Source organism: Nyctereutes procyonoides, unplaced genomic scaffold (assembly GCF_905146905.1).
Source record: "Nyctereutes procyonoides isolate TBG_1078 unplaced genomic scaffold, NYPRO_anot_genome, whole genome shotgun sequence".
In the NCBI taxonomy this organism is placed as follows: domain Eukaryota; kingdom Metazoa; phylum Chordata; class Mammalia; order Carnivora; family Canidae; genus Nyctereutes; species Nyctereutes procyonoides.
In genome coordinates this window covers 19,998,639-20,018,587 of record NW_026575024.1, presented here as the reverse complement: position 1 = coordinate 20,018,587, position 19,949 = coordinate 19,998,639, and positions in this window count along the sequence as shown.

The following is a 19,949-nucleotide window of genomic DNA, read 5'->3' as shown; positions in this document are numbered from 1 at the left end:
TTTCTTTCTTTCTTTCTTTCTTTTTCTTTCTCTCTTTCTTACAGATGCTCAGAGAGAGGCAGAGACACAGGCAGAGGGAGAAGCAGGCTGCCTACAAGAAGCCCGATGCGGGACTCTATCCCAGAACCCCGGGATCACGACCTGAGCCAAAGGCAGACACTCAACCACTGAGCCACCCAGGCATCCCAAATGAGCCCTACTTTAAAGTGAGTACTTCCCTGACTTCTCCTAACACATATTAGAAGGAAGATCTCACGGAATTAAACTGTTTCATGACAGACAATGGCATCCAGGAATAAGCTAAAGATTATTTTGAGGAATGTAAATATCTCTTCCCCACAACCAGGTAAAACTGACAATGTCTTGCATACAATCAGAGATCACCGAGCATGCAGAAAAGTAGCAGATTATGATTCACGATGAGGAGAAGAGTAAATTGAAACTGAAATGAAACCCACACAGATGTTACAATGAGAAAGAACATTTAGAAAGTTATGAGAGCCGATGCCAATTATCCCTCAATAAATCATTTTTTAAAAAGGAAGAACTCAGCTAGTGTTCAGAAATGTTTGTGTAGTACTAAACGGTCTTCTCAATACAATCGGAGGAAGAGAAAAGAACTTGAACCGAGAATGACTTTCCATGTGAGGCAATGCTACTCAAAAAGGCATCCATGTGCTGCACAAATTCATGTCCCAGAAGCGCTGCAGGAGCATCCTACACTTGGGGAAACTCTAGGCCAGACTGCACTCAGGACTGGAAGCAAGAGCCTTGAGGGATCTTTCAGACACTGCAAGGAACATCTGGCCGGAAGGTATAGTACAAGGGAGAGACCAGGGAGATGGGGCTCCTGCTGCAGGTGGGGGCTGACCTGAGACTTTTAATTCTTTTGGCATGAGCTGGGTGAGCATATTGGCTCAAATACTGGCCAACATTCAAATCCCTGTTCTTGTCCTATAGGAGTTTTGGAACTCGGACAAGTTAAATAATCTCTCTGAACATCCTTTCCCTCATTGATAACATGCGAATAATAGCCACCGTCCAAAGGGATGATTTGAGAAGATTAAATTTTATAATATATGTTGCTCAATGCTCTTCTTCATTTCCTCACGGCTCTCAACACCATCTGAGATTACTGTTTTCAGTTTGACCTTGATATTGAGTGTTGTTATTCCACACCCCTTACCTTCCCATCACCAAAAGCAGGGGTCTTGCCTTTTCTGTTCTGGTTGTATCTCCAGCACCTGGTGTGTCTAGCACTGGACGAGGAGTAGGTCCTCGATGAATGTGTGTTGAGTGAAAGGGTGACCTCAGCAAGCAAAATACTACATCTGGAACACTGTAGATGATCGGCATTTTAAAAATAAGTGTTTATTTAGATTCTTAGAACAAGGCCAGAGCATCAAAGGTATTAATTTGACTGTTCCACCAAGATCTTGCCAACTTGTCAGCTGATAATTGAGGCCAGTGTAACCAGTACTCTGAGTTCCCCCAGAGTTCACTGTTTCAATCAAGGTCAAGCAAACTTTTTCCGCCTCAAGCCAGGTTGAGTCATAGTAGATTTAAGGAAAGAAGCAAGTAAATAAAATGTTCCATCTGATCTTCCTGGATGAACCACAGTCCTGGCCCCGGGAGCTGGCCCCCTGGAAGGGTCCAACAGACCATGGCGCAGAAGATATAGTTAATAATAAATTACAAACATGGCGGGGCAACCACAGGGAGACCCTGCATCCTTACCCCCGGCCCTCACATTCACTCTCTGGCCTGCTCTACCCCATGGGCTTAATAGGCATCAAAGCGAAACAAATCCAATAAAACGTTTCCCTGAGCTAGGAGTGAGTCCAATGATTCATTCCCATTCATTTTCTCTCCCTCTCAATTCTTCCTGCCAAATAGCTGATCATAGCTGATGGAAGAACAAAGGAGGAGGCATTTCAGGGAAGCCTCCTTTGCTCCCTCACAAGATGCAAGACCCTGCCCTAAGGCTTCCCAAGGCATGGTGATACATGCCATTTGGATCGTGTGGCCATGTGTGTCCTCCCAGTGGCAGGACACAAAGGTGGCACCTTGTTGCTACCTTTTGGTTGCCCCATGGTGGCTGTGAAAATGCAGTTTTTTGATTCCCTGCTGCCACAGACATAACGGACTGCTGACCCCCAGCTTCTGTCCTTTGGGAGCCTGCCAGGACAGGGACCTAGGCCATGCCTCCCACAAGATGCCAAGGACTGAGTATAAGCATGGGGTACAAATGCAGGTTCATTCATGCAAGAAGATTCAGGACCCGTGTCATCAATGACATCTTTCTTTATTCTTTTTTTTCTTTAGCTTTATTGAGGTATAATTGACACGTCAAATTGTAATATATTTAAAATGTACAATGTGATGATTTGATAATATGTCTACCTTGTGAACAGATTCCCACCAGCAAGTTAAATGATGCATCCCTCACCTTGCCTATTTACTACCCCCCTGCCTTTTCTTTCTTTTTTGGTGAGAACACAAGTTCTAGTGTCTTGAAAAATCCCACCATACATAATACAGAATTACCAACTACAGTCATTGTGTTATACATTGGATCCTCAGACCGCATTCATCTCACCACAGAAAGCTCAGATCCTTTTATAATAGGTGGCTTTGGTTTGAGGAGTTGCCATTGGCCCACTGAGACCCTCCTTAGAGGGCACTGAGGGCTGGGGTTCCCCTTGCCAATCCTCCTTCTTGCCCCTCCCCACGTGTGGCGGGCCTGAAGGCTCCCTCCGCCTTCCAGCAGCCTCTTCCTCCTCTTTGCCCAGGCATTCCCCGCACCCAATCCCCTGCACATCTGATTCTGCCTTCTTGGAGAAGATGCACACAGGGGGCACTGGACGGTAGGAAGGGCTTGAGGTCTCACTCACCATCCAGCAGGCAAACAGGATATTGTCCTGAGTGGCGTGGGGCAGAGAGATAGTCCCTGGCGCACATTGGTCGCCCAGTTGCTGAAGACCTGTGGTGACCTGGAAATTGTCTCAGTGGAAGGAAACCCTTTCAGTGCAATGACTCAGACGTTTGAAAGATGTCAAGGGAACAATGAACGACTACAAAGACAGTAGAGAGGGAACAGTCTTCCCGGTCAATAGAGCTTGAAGCATTGGTTTGCTGGCTCTGCCACAACAAAATGCCACAGACTCGGGGGGCTTAAACAACCAGAATTTATTTTCTCACAGTTCTAAAGTCCAGAAGTTTAAGACCAAGGTAGGTTTGTTTTTTTTCTGAGGCCTCTCCTTGGCTTGCAGATGGCCACCCTCTCGCTCTGTCCTCACGATCCTCCCTCTGTAGACACATAGCTCTGATGGCTCTCTGCATTTCCAAATTTTCTCCTTTTATAATGACACTCTAATTGGATTAAGGCCTACTCTAGAAAAACCTTGTTTTGACTTAATTACCTCTTTAAAGACCTTATCTCCAAATGTGGTTACATTATGAGGTATGGGGGGCGGTCAGGATTTCATCACATGGATTTGAGGAAACAAAATTCAGCCCATAACACAGTTACCCAGTCATCTACTTTGTGTTGGCAGAGAAGTAGCCCAGGGTGAGAAAATTTCTAGATCCTAAATCTGGTCAAGGGCCTGGAGGGAAAAAGACTGGAAAGTCTGGGACCAGGAGTTTGGCATAGAGGCATATAGGTGGACATATGAGAGTTGGCAGACAGGAGAGGGACTTTTGTATCACATCTTGATCCACCTGGAAAGCATTCACCGTAGGAGAGGCAGGAAACAACCAAGTAGACGAGATGACTTAGCAGTGGACCACACCAGCTTTCATTATCTGTCACCCCAGAACTGATCGAGTGAGGACATGGATAGACTGGTCACAGTGACAGAAATGGAGGCTACTCTGGGCCCAGTTGTCTGGATTTTCCATGTACACAGGTCATTCCTGCTGCTGCCACCCTGGGAATCTGACTTGCCACCAACAGCGTCCAGGCCAGAGCCCCCAGTATGGCCCTCTACCTTGAGGAGACCAAGCAGCCATCTGTTAGCAAATAGATGTCACATGGTTTCTTCCATCCTGGAAGGGTGAACAGATATACACCTACTCTGAATATAGGCTTGTCTCTCCTGATGCTTGAGCTTCATCAGCGCCACTGTAACGGGGGTTCATGGAATGCCTGATCTGAAGGCATGGCATCCCACACAACATGGCATCTGACCAAGAGCCCCATGACACAGTGGAGGAGATACTGGAATGGGCTCTGGTTCTTCCAATCTACTGGCTTGGGTGGGCTTTTCTTGGAACTGCTCGGCAGTCTGAGACTTTCATGATTGTATCCTTCTTTCTTCCTCCAATCCTCGTCAGATGTCGGAACTGCATCAAGACGTGAAAGCTCTTTCTGCCTTCTCTAGCTCACTCTCCTTTTACTGCGAGTAAAGCTCTTGCCTTTCTGATCCCGTTTCAGTGGCTCTTTTTTGAGTACCTGAGTTAACAAGAATCTTTTCTCAAGGAAGAATTGCTCTTTCTCCATCACCTCTGTATGGTCAGCTTCCATAAGCTGATTGATTTGATCTACATCCTTTTATCACCCTAAATGACTGTACTTACAAGTTCTTAATTTAGCTGTGACTATTTCAAATGTATTAGTAGTTTTATATCACCTTTTCTTTAAAAAAAATCAAATTTTGGCTTGAATCATTGGACCACAATAAAAATCACAGAACTCTTCTGTTAATGCATTATACATAATTATATTTGAACTTTCTGTCTTCGGAGGAAATTAATATTTTGTGCTAATGGATACATTCAAATTATTTCCAAAAACTTATCTTTTGGCATAGTAGCAGTTAGAATCCTAGACATTAATCTTCCATGACATCATATTTCATGGATTTTGTAATGTGTTCCAAATGTTATGTATCTTAAGGTTTAGTAATGACAAAGGGTGCTTTTCCCATCCAGGAAAAGCAGAGTACCAAAGTGTCCACGTGCTCAATTTTCTGTATTTTAAAGGTATTTTCCTTTGAGGACAATACACATTCAGAGGTATAAAAGAACAATTGATGGGTTCACAAAACATACATGCAACTGGTTTATTTGCTGTACTTGTCTAGCTTTCAGTTAATTTAAATTTAGCTAACCTACAAATTTTGAAGATTTCCAAAGTATAGTATTTTTTTCCCCAATTTGCCATAGGAAACAATTGACTTTTTTTTCCAGTTTAAAAATTATTTCCTTTATGGGCTGCCGGGGTAACTCAGTGGTTTAACACCACCTTCAGCCCAGGGCCTGATGTTGGAGACCAAGGATCAAGTCCCACGTCAGGCTCCCTGCATGGAGCCTGCTTCTCCCTCTGCCTGTGTCTCTGCTGCACGCTCTCTCTCTCTTTGTGTCTCTCATTAATAAATAAATAAAATCTTTAAAAAAAATAAAAATTATTTCCTTTAAATTCCTTCCTAAGCATTCCCAAATCTGTAGACTGTAACAAAAAATTATAAAAATAATTTTAAAAATATTTTTTTCTAAGTGCCCTTGAAAGCACAATCTGCTGGATTCCTGTATTTCTTCGGCAACTCTTAAGGCTTCCAGAAAATTATGAGATTCTTGGAGACAGAGGCAACTTCATTCCTCTTGTGTTTCTGTGGTCACCAGCAAAGCAGTGGGTAGGTAGTTAATTCAATAAATGTTTGTTGTTTCTCTTTCAGCTGCACCCTTCCCATTTTGAGAAAAATCTTGTTCCAAGGATCAAGGACACTAGAGATGGACTATTTCCTGCATGGACAAGCTTATACAAAGAGGAAGTGAGAAAAATTTGAAAGTACTTATTAAAAAAAAAAAAAAAGCTTTAAGCCTTTGACTTTCCAAAAAGTCTTTTTGTTCTCTAACTAAAGCCCAGTGTTCTAAACATCATGATGCCTGCTCTACTATATTTTGTGAAGTCCCTTTTTGATCAAAATAATGCTAGAAGGTTGCTCCCATGATCTGTTTAGCATCAAGATAAGGTCAGGCATTAATTAATGTTGAATTACCAAGAATTCCTATGGAAATGCATATGACATCTATATTATAACCATAATTAGCTAATTAACCAATCAATTATAATGATTAATGTGATCATAATGAATGTATGGCAAATGGTTATTAATTCCTAGAGTTTCCAAAGTGAATGCATTAATCACAGTTGAATCCACAGTACAGGATAATGTGGGTGCCTAATTGTCTTTTTGAACTCTGGGTGTGATGTAATAACTTACATCTGCTAGAACTTTTGCAGTTCATCACACACTTGGCCACATGTTATCTTACAACAAACTTGTTAAGCACTAGAAGGAAAGTGTTATGATTATTGCTGATGTTGTTTCCATTTCATGGGCGGGAAAACGAAGTTTCAGAGAAATTGGATGATTTTCCTCATATCACACCTTTTTGTGTTTCCTCTTTCAAATAGGTCTTCCAATAATCTTAGTTGGTATCTGGAGTTCTGGGACATGAACATTTATGCTAGGATTTCCCCATAATTTCCCAGACCTTTTATTATATAACACTGTCTGATGTTTACTTAAAAAATTAATGAACTTTTCATCATCAAATAGATATAAATGGGGAGACAATTTTACCACTGGATGAAAGAAACCCTGAGTCGTCTAGGAGAAGAGAAAGGACTTTGGGGGCTGGGAACCCAGTGCTTCTCTCGTGTGGCTGTATGCAGAGGGCAGGAGGGTCAAGAATCACTGCGTCATCTCCCCTAATTTTCTTCCATTACAAATCTTTGTAACACCTAGCACCATTCGAAGTGCAAAGTAACAATTAACAAGCTGCTTGCTGAATTGGACATACCTAACTGGATGAAGAAGGAAACTAAGACCAAGCAAAACAAAACAAAGTGAGAAACTCAACATACTCCAGGGGTGCTTTGGAATCAGACACGAAGCCCTAAAATGTAAACAGGTACCTAGGCCTCTGCATTATTCAATTATCCTCTGACTTTCCCCAGGAAATTGTAACTTTTGAATATGTGGTCACTATACATGTGGAATAAGTCAGTAAGGGAATGTCAGAAGAGAGGAACATGAAGTGAGATTCCAGCATAGGCTTGGAATGGAAGAAAGAGGGAGGCCATTCTAGATCAGAGAAATAGCATCTGCAGAGCAAAGGCAGGAGAGAAAAAGGGAAAGAGGGAGGTCTTCCCGAAGTTAGGTTAGTACCAAGAAGCAGTGGGGGACAGGGTGCAACGGGGGGGGGGGCAATTGAGGGAGTCTTCATGATGGAGGCACCTGTCGACCAAAATGGAGGTGGAGGCAAGCACATGGTGGAAGAAGAACCTAGACCAGCTGCAGCCCAAGACCACTGTTCATATCAGACTGCCAGAAATGCTCTTACCTGAGGGGTGTTGGAGCAGTGGATGAACCTCAGAGGTCTTGTTCTATCTTAAAGTCACTTACTCTAAAAGCGTCACAGACATTAAAACTGACTTTGAACCTGCTGCGAGCTTTGGCAAGGACCTTGATAAGTGCCATCAACAAGATAAATGACATCGGTTCCCACCTGGGAGGGGCTGCCCAGAAGAGGATCTGCAAACTAGAATGGCCATGTTTGCTTGGGCCACACCTGACTAGGGAGTGCAGTCCTTGCCCATTGAGGAAGAACTAGAGGTTAATGACAGATTTGTAGGTGTACTTAAGGGAGCCTGCAGCGAAGCTGCAGGTAGTTTGTTTGTTTTTAAATCCATGATTAATTAGTTTTCACCTAATTACTATGTTGTAGGCATAGACACCCAGGTTAAAGTACCTTTACCCAAATGTTATATTAATTCATTGTTCAGTTCATTTCTTAGGCATTTCTTTAGTGCCTAGCACACAGTGGTGGACCCCAGGAAGACAAGGAGAAGTCTGACACGTTTGTCCCTCCAGAAACTCTTAGCTCAGTAGGGCAGGTAGACATGTTATTTTTTGTTTGTTTGTTTGTTTTTGTTTTTGTTTTTTGCAGGTAGACAGACATGTTAGAGAACAGGTGCCTAGTGAGGTGGATCCGCCTGGCAAATGTGGTTGTGGTTAAAGTGTGCAGAGCATATCGAGCAGAGAAAAATCTCCCGTACAGTCAGAGCTTAATGAGGTGGATTCAGGTCTGTGTGCTTTAGATTATGTAAGCATGCTGGATGAAGTTTACCAACAGTTCTCACCACATTTAACTGCATCCAGAAAGTTCTGTCACCATTTGGAAAGTGGGATCATGTGTAGTGGTCAGGAACATAAACATTGAAGCAGAAGAATGTATTTCTTGGTCTCGCCCCTAAAACTTACTGAGTGGGTTGCCTTGGATAAGTTAACCCTGTGATCATCGATTTCCTTTCCTACAAATTGATATTGATACCTACTTTAGATGGATAGTTGGAGAGCAAATAAAATACGGTGTGTAAAATACACCAGAGAGTGCCCAGCGATTGGTTTCTTGGTCTTGATACCCTAGAACAGAATCTGAGACGAAGTGCTAATGTTTTACTGGAAGGTGTAATCCCAAGACTGTAACAGCAAGGCTGAGAGGATGAGAGCAAATCTCCCTGTAGCCCCTGTTTCATGAAGAACCAGGACCAGCCATTTAGATGCTACTCAGAAACACCATGCTTGAGAACGGTCCCACTGAGAGAGGCATGCAGAGGGGCTTTATTTGCCAGATCGTTCCCTTCTTCTGCCGCCCATCTCAGTTTGCCAGGCTGGTCTCAGAAATGTCGTGTATTGAGGCAGTGGGGGTGGGGGGATGGAGGTGTTCAGGGAGCCCCCAGACGGGGCTGGCCCTAGGAATATCTGCTGTAGAATCAACGTGTTGCATGACTCCAGCCCGGGGTATCTTGTTTTCGCCCGATGCCTGGCTTTGATTAAAGGCATATGTCATGTTCAAAGGCCCCTGCTGAGCTCAGCCGCTGCGTGCCCTTATGTAATTAGTTTGTTTAAACAGTGTCTCCATTTATGTCAGGTCTTGACTGTGGCCCTAAGTACAAGAGTGTAATAGGATATACCTATTAAACAGATGTTGAACCTTAATGGATATGTTTTGAACAATCAATCGGAATTAAACTTTCAATAACTACTGTAGAACAAGAAAATGTATCTCATTACATTAAGCAGAGCAATATGGCCTCTTACTGACTCTCCAGAGCTATGGCTTCCCAGATGGGCTGAGTATCAGAATCAATGAGAGGGCATCTTAAAATTCAGATTCGTAGGCCCCCGGATATTTTCATTTGTGACCTGGAGTACAACTTGGGCATCTGAATTTTGTAAGGATCCTTTGACATTTATGATGCGCAGCTAGGTTTGGAGACCTGGAGCCTAGAGACAATCAGCGGTGGTCATTTATAGGCAATCTGTTGTTTGTTACTAGAGACCAATGTTTTCATTCATTTATTTATTTTTTATCCCTTGATTCATCCGGCAATTGATTGATTGATCCATTCTTCCTTGGTTTACCATCCTCTGAGCACCTGATAAGCACAAGTTCCTGAACTAGACTCTGTTGTGACATAAAACATGTTTACCTAAGACATGCTTCTGCTTTATTTTTTTATTTTTTTATTATTTTTATTTTTTATTTATTTATTTATTTTCATGCTTCTGCTTTAAAAAGTGTCTTCAGTTTAGCTGAGGGTCAGGAGGCCACATGTTTATTTAGCACGCAGTCTCTCCCATGCATGTATGATCCGCTTTTACATTCAACATCTTATAATGGGCCTCAAGAGAAGCCAGTGTTATCCTCATTTTACAGGGGAGGATCCCGAGTTCACATAGTTTAACTAACATGTCCACAATTATTCTGTTATCAAGTGCCAGTGGTGAGGGGAAAAGATATGTGCAAAGAAAATGTAAACATACTGAGAGAGAAACTGATAAATCTTGTCAGGCAATCAAGATAAGGAATATAGAGGGTTAATAAAAGGGGGGGTCACTTCCAGTGTGACTGGGTGGAGGGGAGAAGACAATTGCCCAAGCTTGGAAGAACACAGGGGAAAGATTTCAGTCAAAGAGGACACTTAAGGCAGGAGTTCCCCAACTGGGCAGGACATCTAAATAGTCTGGGAACTTTAAAAACAATTCTTCCAAGATATGGAAGCAGCCCAAGTGCCCATCGACTGATGAATGGATAAAGAAGATGGGATACACACACACACACACACACACACACACACACACACACAATGGAATATTATTCAGCCACAAAAAAGAATGAAATCTTGCCATTTGCAAGCACAGAGCTAGAAAATATTATGCTGAGTGAAATAAGTCAGTCAGAGAAAGATAGATTCCATATGAGGCCACTCATATGTGGAATTTAAAAAACAAAACAAACAAGCAAAGGAAAAAAATAAGAGAGAGGGAGAGTGAGATCAAGAAACAGGCTCTTAATTATAGAGAAGTGTTGGTTACCAGAGGAGTCTGGTGGGGATGGGTAAATGGGGGATGAGGATTAAGGAGCACACTTGTCCTGATGAGCACTGGGTGCTGTACAGATGTGTTGAATCACTATATTGTACACCTGAAACTAATATTACACCATGTTAACTGGAATTAAAATAAATTAATTAATAAATAAACAAACAAATAAACCAACCAACTGATTCTGGAGTGCCAGGGTGGCTCAGTTGGTTAAGCGTCAGACTCTTGATTTTGGCTCAGATTGTGATCTAAGGGTCTGGGATTGAGCCCCACCTTGGGCTCCATGCTGTGTGCATGTGAAGCCTGCCTGAGATACTTTCCATCTCTCTCTCTGCCCCTTCTCTCATGCACTCACTCACTCTCTCTCTTAAATAATAAATAAATCTTAAAAAAACAACCCAATTCTAATTCAGTGGGTGTCAGTTGAGGCCTCAGAATCTGTATATTTTTAAAAGCAAGTTAAGTGAGGGATGCCTAAGTGGCTCAGTGGTTGAGCGTCTGCCTTTGGCTCAGGTCATGATCCCGGGGTCCTGGGATTGAGTCTTACATCGGGCTGCCCGCAGGGAGCCTGCTTCTCCTTCTGCCTAAGTCTCTAATTCTCTGAGTCTCTCATAAACAAATAAGTAAAACCTTAAAAAAAAATAAATAAAAGCAAGTGAAATGATTCTGAATTATCAGCCAGGTTTGGGAGCAAATGACTTGTTTAGAGAATGATCAAAGGCAGCAAAGTGCTCTCTGGCACTTAGTGTCCCTTCCCTCTGGACAGAATCCCATCACTCAGGAGTCATCTGTATTTGATTTATCAATAGGCCCCATCATCCCTGTACCCAGGTTGTTGCTCTGATTCTGCTCTGCTTTCTCCAGCGCCATGGCCCCTATTTGGCCTTGACTGTCTCACTCCTGAATTAAAAACCTCTCATCTCTGCCTTTTCAATTATATTCAGTCTCCATTCATGACGGCTTTCGTTCTTTCTAAAATTCACCCAATTGTGGCATAAGGTGGCCATAAACCCAGTGAAAACCTGTCTACGCTCCCCATTGCTGGATTTCCCCCAGAATGGCCTTGAGGGCTTTCTCAGTCAGATCTCTTCTTTGTTTATTTGTTTATTAATTTACAAAATGTGCTTCGTACCTCTGATGTGCAGATGCTGTGCTAGATGCTGGCCACTTGATGAGTGAGACTGATTTGCAGTTCGTGAGCTCACACAGTACAATGAACACGGCCAAGGGGTAAATTCAGGGCATTGGGCAACACAGAAGAGGAGCTTCTAGCCTGATCTGCAGGAGTCGGGAGGTCTTCTTGGATGACAGGAGCTGGCGGGCTAGTAAGAGAAACTCACCTGGTAGAAAGGATAGGGCTTCTGTGATGGGACTCAGGAGGTACGAGGTCCCAGCCCTAGGAGGGAACAAAATTTGTTTAGACAACTTTTGCTAGTTCTTCAAAAATAGCAATTGTTAGAAGGGGTTAAGTACTGAGAATTTATTAGGCATAAACATAAACACAAGTCTAAGGCTGATTTTGGGAAGAGTGGGTGCAATGTCCAGATATCTAACTGAATAGATTGAAATACATTTTGCATTTCCATTGCAAAGATTCATACATTGAGCTAAAACCCAACTATGCTCTCACAGCTTGGGAGGATGCAGCTTGATGTCAGAGCACAGACGGAAAATGTTCAGAGTTGAGCTGATGTCAATGGTACAAAGTGCCCCTGCACGGACTTTAAGAATGGAATGTCCAGAAGTCCCAGGACGCCTGAGCCCTTGTGTTCAGGGTTAGAGTCATAGCACAAATGGCAGAGAGAAACCATGAAGGCCCAGAAGTGGGTTACCATAGGGGAGAAGGGCTAAACCATAGCCAGGAGGAAATCTTGGAGGATGTGGGGCTGCTTCTCCTAGAGATCCTTAAACCTGATCATCCAGAGTCAAATGTGCACAGAAGGAGCTGACTTCTAGGGGGCAGGGCTAAGTCCAAAGGGCAGCCATCAGGGGTGCACTGATCTCCCAGGTTGATAAGAAAGAATTTCCTTCCAACAGGAATTGTCTTCCCAAGGTGCTATCAAAGAGAGCCATGTATTGGATGAAGGATAGTACACAGCAGCATTTCCTTATATTTTTTAAAACATTTTATTTATTTATACATGACAGATACAGAGAGAGAGGCAGAGATATAGGCAGAGGGAGAAGCAGGTTCGCTGCAGGGAGCCTGATGTGGGACTCAATCCCAGGACCCCGGGATCATGACCTGAGCTGAAGGCAGATGCTCAACCGCTGAGCCACCCAGGTGCTCCTACTATAGCACTTCTTGGCACCCGCCAGGTCTGAGTCTCTGATCAGAGAAACTGTTTTTTAGTATAGGAAGGGTCGAGTAATGTTTGGAGTGGTCAAAAGAGTTAGGAGGATGTTTTTTTTTTTTCTAACATATCAGTTAAATATTCTCAGTTTTGTGGGTTACTTGCTCTCTGCAGTGAGGACACAGCTCTTCCTTTGTAGCAGGGCAGCAGCCACAGACAATAGGTAAACGGGTGTGGCTGTGTGCCAAAAAAACCTCGGCTTACCACCACAGACAGGCGGCAGTAATTCTGTCCACAGGCAGGATTTGGCTCTCCTTGGGTTTAACAGAGGTTGAGAGCCTCACCTCTGAGGTCATTCGAACAGCTTTGAGGGTTTGCACTAAACTGCTCTTCCTACATGCAGGCAATCTCTGCAGAGAACTTAGAACTTAGAGAAGAACTTAGATCAATTCTCCTCCTATAGACAAGGAAAACGAAGCCCCCAAATGAAAGGGACTCACCCCCAAATACAGAACTAGATAGCTGCGTTTGCTACAAGCAATCTAACGTGTTGCTTATATTCCTTATATCTGCATATTCAAGACATGGGGGGGAAAGACACTCATTTTGATGATTTGTAACAAAAGTCTTCAAACTTTCATGCCTTTGATTAAGGGCTTTACTAACTGGTCCTGGAGCCTTCCTCTGGGTGTGTGAGCCTGCTCCTCTCCAGTAGATTAACATGCGCATTATGAATTCACTGTCAATGTCAGCAGGCGAGCTTTTCCAATTTTACAAACGTCTTTTCTTTCAGGAGCTGGAAATGTTCTCAAAACTGTCCTGAAAGCAAGTAATGCTTTCGGTCGTTGTCACCTTCGTGAAGAACAAACTGCAACTTTGCTTTCTGACTTCATTCTCCTGGTGACATTTTTCACACAGGCTCTGACAGAGACGGCAATTATAAAGACATCCAGGTTGGCATTCAAGGATTCTTGAAGTTAACAAATTGTCCAGGGATAAATGACAATGAAGTTAGCAGACTACACATTCCTTCATGAAAATGCACACACAAGGGGATCGGAATCAAGCCTGGAGATGAGGCTAGCCCCCACCCATGTTCCTGGCGGGGTGTGTTGGGATTATCCCCTGCGCTTCTCTCCTTGGGAGGCCATTTGGCTTAGACTGGCTGGGCTGTGGATACCTCAGCAGGTCTGAGAGTTTGGAAGGTTCCAGAGAAAAATGATGAAAAAATACATTGCTGAACAAATACAATATAGCTTCTGGATGTGCTGACGATACTCAAGGGTAGGCAGGGATGGTATTTGTTCAGAGTCCCTCTTGCATACATCTGCCATTCGCGGGCCCCCACTGCCCAAAGCCCATCCTCTTTGTGCAGCCTCATTACTTCTATAGTCTAGCCATTTTTTGGTTTCGTTCAGCTGCTCCTCATTCAAGTGTTCTCATTTCCAGGGGTTCAACATCCCTGTTCCATCTGCCTGGGATTGCCTCTCCAATTTCCCATTGAGTGTTTCGGCTCTAAGTCACCTGTTTTGTGAAGCCCTCTCTTTTCATTCCCAGGAGAACCATCTTCATTCATGATGGAGATGGAGTTGGAGGACTTGGGAGTAGTGCCTCAGGGGTCTGGGATTGTCTAAGGAAGCTTCTTTACCTTAGAATATAGAGGATATACAGAACTCAGCCCCAGCCAAGGCCTAGGGACTGTTCTCTGTGAGGTAGCTGAGTCCATCATGAAGCAGGAAGCCCAAAGGTGCATAACCAAGTCCTGATGGAGCGAAGTCAGGAACTTAGTGCTGCTAAGTGCTTGGTGCTCAGTGCTTATTGTGTGGGGGAACATACTACTCGCCTAATGTTCACAATTCAGGATCTCAGAGTTGTGTGCCATTGTTATGCAAGCCCTGTTTTATAGATGAGTATGTGGAAAAATAGGTTTAGAACTTTTTCAAGGTCTTACAATGAGTAAAAAGTGAAAAATAAGCCAAGAGTATCAAAGGCTGTAGGCGGCCAATGTGAAGGCAGGTCAGACCAGAGGTTTGGAGAGGAAAAACTGAGGAACCCCTAAATCTCTGGGTTCATCAGTACCATCAACACCTTAAACATTTAAAGGGTAGCCTTCCTCTGACCTTCTTCCTGGGGTGGTAGCTGGAGTTGATTAGAGTTGGTTCTTAGACTTTTCCTAGCTCTTAACCCCTTGGCCATACACCTGCATGCAGAAGGGCTCATACCACTCCTCCTTCCAGGGCACTGGTCCTGGATCTGTCCTGGAAGGAGGAGCCTGGCCCTGCAGACCAGGGGGAGGGGAGAGCTGAGGAAGGGGGTGGGGTGAGGTGGGTGGGAGGTTACATTGAGCACGGACAGGTGTACTTGGGAGATTGTGGGTTTGATTATCCTTTCCTTATTAAGGGTGATAACAAGACCATTGTGAAGTGCTTACTGGGTCATACAGCCTGCATTGTACTTGGGTTAGCACACTTAGTCCTCATTTCCACCCTCATTTTGCCAAGGAGGAGGGTAAAGCTGAGAGCAGTAGAGCCGGAGGCTGCATAGCAAATAAGAGGCAGGGCCAGGATTCAAACCCAGCTCCTCACTGCTCTGCTCTACTCTCCAGAGAATGTGCAGCTCAGCATCCCAGGCCAGCCCAAGGGAAGACCCCAGGGGTGAGGGCAGTTCTCGGTCTCAATATCTTTCCTGGAAATCAGTGCTGTTTAGTGACAGTAAGACGTTGAAAGGTGCTGCGACGTTCCATCTGGGTAGAGGAGTTAGTTCACTATAAGCTAGTTCTGTCTCGGTAGGAAAGACTAGCTGTGCTGTTGGTAAGTAACATAGCTGTGTGCGTCCCTCAAATATCCAGTACTTGATGCAGGGCCTGTGACCAAATGGACAGAAGTCATGAAGGATGCATTCAGTATGGCTGGCTCTGACCTCTGACCTCCCTGCAGCAGGTAACTCCCACTCCAGACCTTGGAGAGAACCCCAACAGCAGAGTCCTTCTCTCCTGTCTCAGGGTTCCCATCTCCTCCTTTGGTTTAAGTGCCATGCAGCCTAGGTCTATAACCAGACATTTCTACTGTCACTTCACCATTTCCCTCAGGCTCCTAGCTGGTCTCCTGCACCCACCCACCCCCCTAATCTCCAGCTCAGAACCAGCCCCACCATTTTCTCTCTCTGTTCCTTCCCTGGGCCTGGAAGTTCCCCTGAAGAAAAATCATGTATGTGTGAGATGATCGTCCTTATGATGTGTAATTCCAATCTCCCCAAATTCCTGGACTTTGAAGTCATTTTTTTTCTTTCCCGTCAACAGCCACAGGCATTTGAGACAGCAGGAGGAGGGAAGATGGCACAGTTGACTTGGTGTTTGTCAGTGATATGTTTTTCACGTCTTGTTTTGATTAACCGAAATAATTTTCACTATCCCCCAAACCAAACAGACCTTTAACTCCTGTTTTACAGCATACGTGATGTGCTTTGGACAGTCATCATGTTTATGACACTTGACCATTGTTTTTCTCTGGCTCCTAGGTGGCATGGGACAGCCTCACATTTCCCTCCAAGATGTTCATGTCTTCCGCCTGGGTGTTCTAAAAGGTTGTTCATCCCCAACATACATTTTGCATACCTGTTTGTCTCAAATCTGCATGATTAAATTTAAGAGCTGCCCTCCTCACTCCCAACATATGGACTGCATCTCTGCATGTACCTTTAGCTACCATAGTCCTCAAACTGAAGTGTGTGTGAAAATCACCAGAAGGTTTGTTCACATTCAGATTGCTGGGCCCCATCCCCAGGGGTTTGGATTCACTAGTTTTAGGGTGGACAGAGAATTTGCATTTCTGGTGAATTCACAGGGGAAGCCAGTGCTGCTGGTCTAGGGACGCCCCCTTGGGAATGACTATTGTATGCTCTTCCTTTCCTTCTTGACTTCTATTCCAGATAAACAGGTGTCCCCTCACCTGTATGTGGCTAATCTCTCCTGCTAAAGACACTTATCATTTTCCCCGGAGCCTGGATGGAAGAGTCACTATAAGCCAGGCCCTGGAGCTCCACCTCTTTAATTTAGCGGTAAACCAGGCTGAGTCAGACCCTGCCCTCATGGAAGCCTCACTGCATGTGGGAAGAGAAGCATCTCTGGGAGTGAGAATAAATGGGATTAACTCTGAATGGGTGAAAGCCTTTCTTTCACCAGACTGATGATGGGGAATACATGACAGAGTTTGTCTACATGACGGTGAATATGGATAGATCCTGAAGTTGTCAGATAAACAATCAAGTGATTCCCCAAACATCAGGACAGCTGAAGAGAACCTGACATGTTCAAATGAGGCATTCCAGCAAAGGATGCGTCTCTCCTTCTGCAAACTGACCCACGGGGCTCCACAGAAGTCAGCTTGTTATTTGCCAAATAGAATTGTCTATTCCTGGGGCACCTGGGTGGCTCAGTCACTTAAGAGTCGGCCTTCGGCTCAGGTCGCTGTCCCAGGGTCCTAGGATCGAGCCCCACATAGGGCTCTCTGCTCAGTGTGAAGTCTGCTTCTCTTCTCCCCTTCACCCCACTTGAGCTCTCTCACTTTCTCTCTCTCTCTGACCCTCTCTCTCTCACATAAATAAAATAAAAAGAGTTGTCTACTTTTCGTTTTTGTATCTTTTGCAATATTTCAATGAGACACACCAAAAAATAAACTAAATACACACACACACACACACACACACACAGGAAGGTTGGCAGGGAGATATAGCAGCTACCTTTAAGGCAACTCTTAAATCATTTGATCTTTTTGAGGCTTTTGCTCAGACAGGAAAGTCAGCGCTCGGCACTCCCGTCCCCAGTGGAGCTGGGTGGAGGTGGAGACAGCACAATGCCAACACGCGCGGTTTCCCTGCGGCGGCCCAGAAAGCACTTGTGAACGTGGCAGCAAATGAGGTCTTAAGTCGGTGCATAAAACAATCAAATCCATCACAGCCTTGGAATGGCCCCTCATAACTCAGGGACTGTCGGAGCACTCCGTGTGTGCAGGGAGGCAGTCGTGGAAGAAGTGACAAACTGAGCTCCGAGTCTGCTAAATCCATTCTGGCAGCCAGAGGAATACATTTCCAAAGCCAAGTCACATCATTTTCCTTGAGCTCATTTGACTGCAGGCTAAGAAGCTATTGCAGAAAACAAAGGGATGGTGGTGGGGGTGGGGGTGGTGCTGGGATAATGAATATTAATGAACTTAATTCTCTGGTTCATGGTGGTTGGTCTAGGAATGGTAGAATGGGAAGGTGGATAAAGACAAATAAATTCAAACTGATGTTTCAAAACGGATGGATGGTGTTGGCCACCCGTCTATCCACCTAATGCAAACCTACTGGGCACCTACTTACTCCATGACTTCACCTGGGGCTTGGGGAAATGAGCACCCACACTCTGTCCTCAGGGACTTCATAATCTATCAGACATCAGATGTACAAGAAATCACAACAGTTCAGGGCTTTGCTTTGCATTATTGAAAACATGCGAAGTGGAGGGGAAGTCAGGGACAGCACCCCAGAAGACGTGACGTCTTAAACAAGACTCCCTCCCCCCAGCAGACATGTCGATTTCCGGTTCTTGAGGGATGAACCTGAGATTGGGTGAAAGCTGATGACTGTAAAGGTATAACAACCATACCTTCCAATTTCCTGGGAAAATCTTTATTATACCCATTGCTCCGGAAGCTTCATGATGTGAGTTGAGTCCCACAAAAAGATATGTCCAAGGCCTAACCTACTGTACCAGTGAATGTGATCTTGTTTGGAAATATGATCTATGTAGGTGTAATTAAGTTAAGATGTGGTCAGGCAGCTCGGGTGGCTCAGCAGTTTAGCACTGCCTTCAGCCCAGGGCGTGATCCTAGAGACCCGGGATCGAGTCCAATGTCAGGCTCCCTGCATGGAGCCTGCTTCTCCCTCTGCCTGTGCCTCTGCCTCTCTCTCTCTCTATGTGTGTGTGTGTGTGTGTGTCTATCATGAATAAATAAATAAAATTAAAACAAAAAAATTAAGATGTGGTCATGTCAGTTGGAAGGGGCTGCCCTAAATTCAGGGACTGGTATCCTTATAAGGAGGCTGTGCAAAAACATAAAGGTCTAGAGAGCCATCACAGAGGGGAGAAGACTGTATGAACATGAAGACAGACATTGGACAGATAAAGCTACCAGCCAAGGAATGCCAAGGTTTGCTGGAAAGCACCAGAAGCCAGGGTAGGTAAGGAAGGATTCTTTTCCCTGGAGCCTTCAGATTCTTCTCTACCAATACCTCAATTTTAGGCTTCTTGCCTCCTAAACTAGAAGAGGATAAATTTCCGTTGTCTTGAGCTACCCAGTTTGTGGCACTTTGCTACAGCAGCCCTAGAACACTATTACAGCTCTACCTCTGAATTTTGATTCAGAACATGTGTCTGTATTTTAGTGTTCATGAAGATACAAAATGAGGCTGGGAGGATACTTACCCAGGCTCCTTCTTGTCCTTCCTTGTCCCTGCCAAATCCTTCCTGGATCTGGTTTTGGGTTAGGAAGTTCACTCCTACCTCCACTTGGTGTGGTCATCAAGCTGACCACATAACTTCAGTTTCTCTTGGAGGCTGGAAGGAGCCCTTGTCCTAACCAGTTAGCATTGGCCAAACTAGATTTGATTTCAGTGGATTCCAAGTAAAGTCTGAACGTTCCATTCCTCCAGAAAAATGTACTGACTTCCCTGCCTTGGATGATGCCAGAACCTCCTGGCAGGTACGTTTAAAACTACTAAAGAGAACAATTTTTGTAACTGTAGACACCGATTGGGATAGCATTCTCAGATGACTGCCAGTTGCAGATTATATTAGCATATACTTTTGGGAAACCATTTTGTATTTTTATCAATCTCCATAAAAACCTTTGGATCCTTGATTCAATAATTCAACTTTCGGGAATCTACCCTGAAAATAACCCCAAAATGCAGACCAAATTGTGACAGCAGTGATGTCATCTTGGTAAAAGAATTAAAATCAGTCAAAACGCCCAACATAGGGGAATGGTTTGGTAAACCATTAGAATGTATTCATTAGAAGAGAATATTATACAGCTACTTAAAAGAATGACCTTGAACATCATGTAGCAACATTGAAATGATTGTAATGTTATGTTAAGTAAAAGGAACAAGTTTAAAATTTTTTTTTTGCACTGTGCTGATAATTATGTTAAGTACCCACTGAAATCTGGCTGGAAGGAAATATACCAAAGTGATCATTTTATTTGCATTTGCT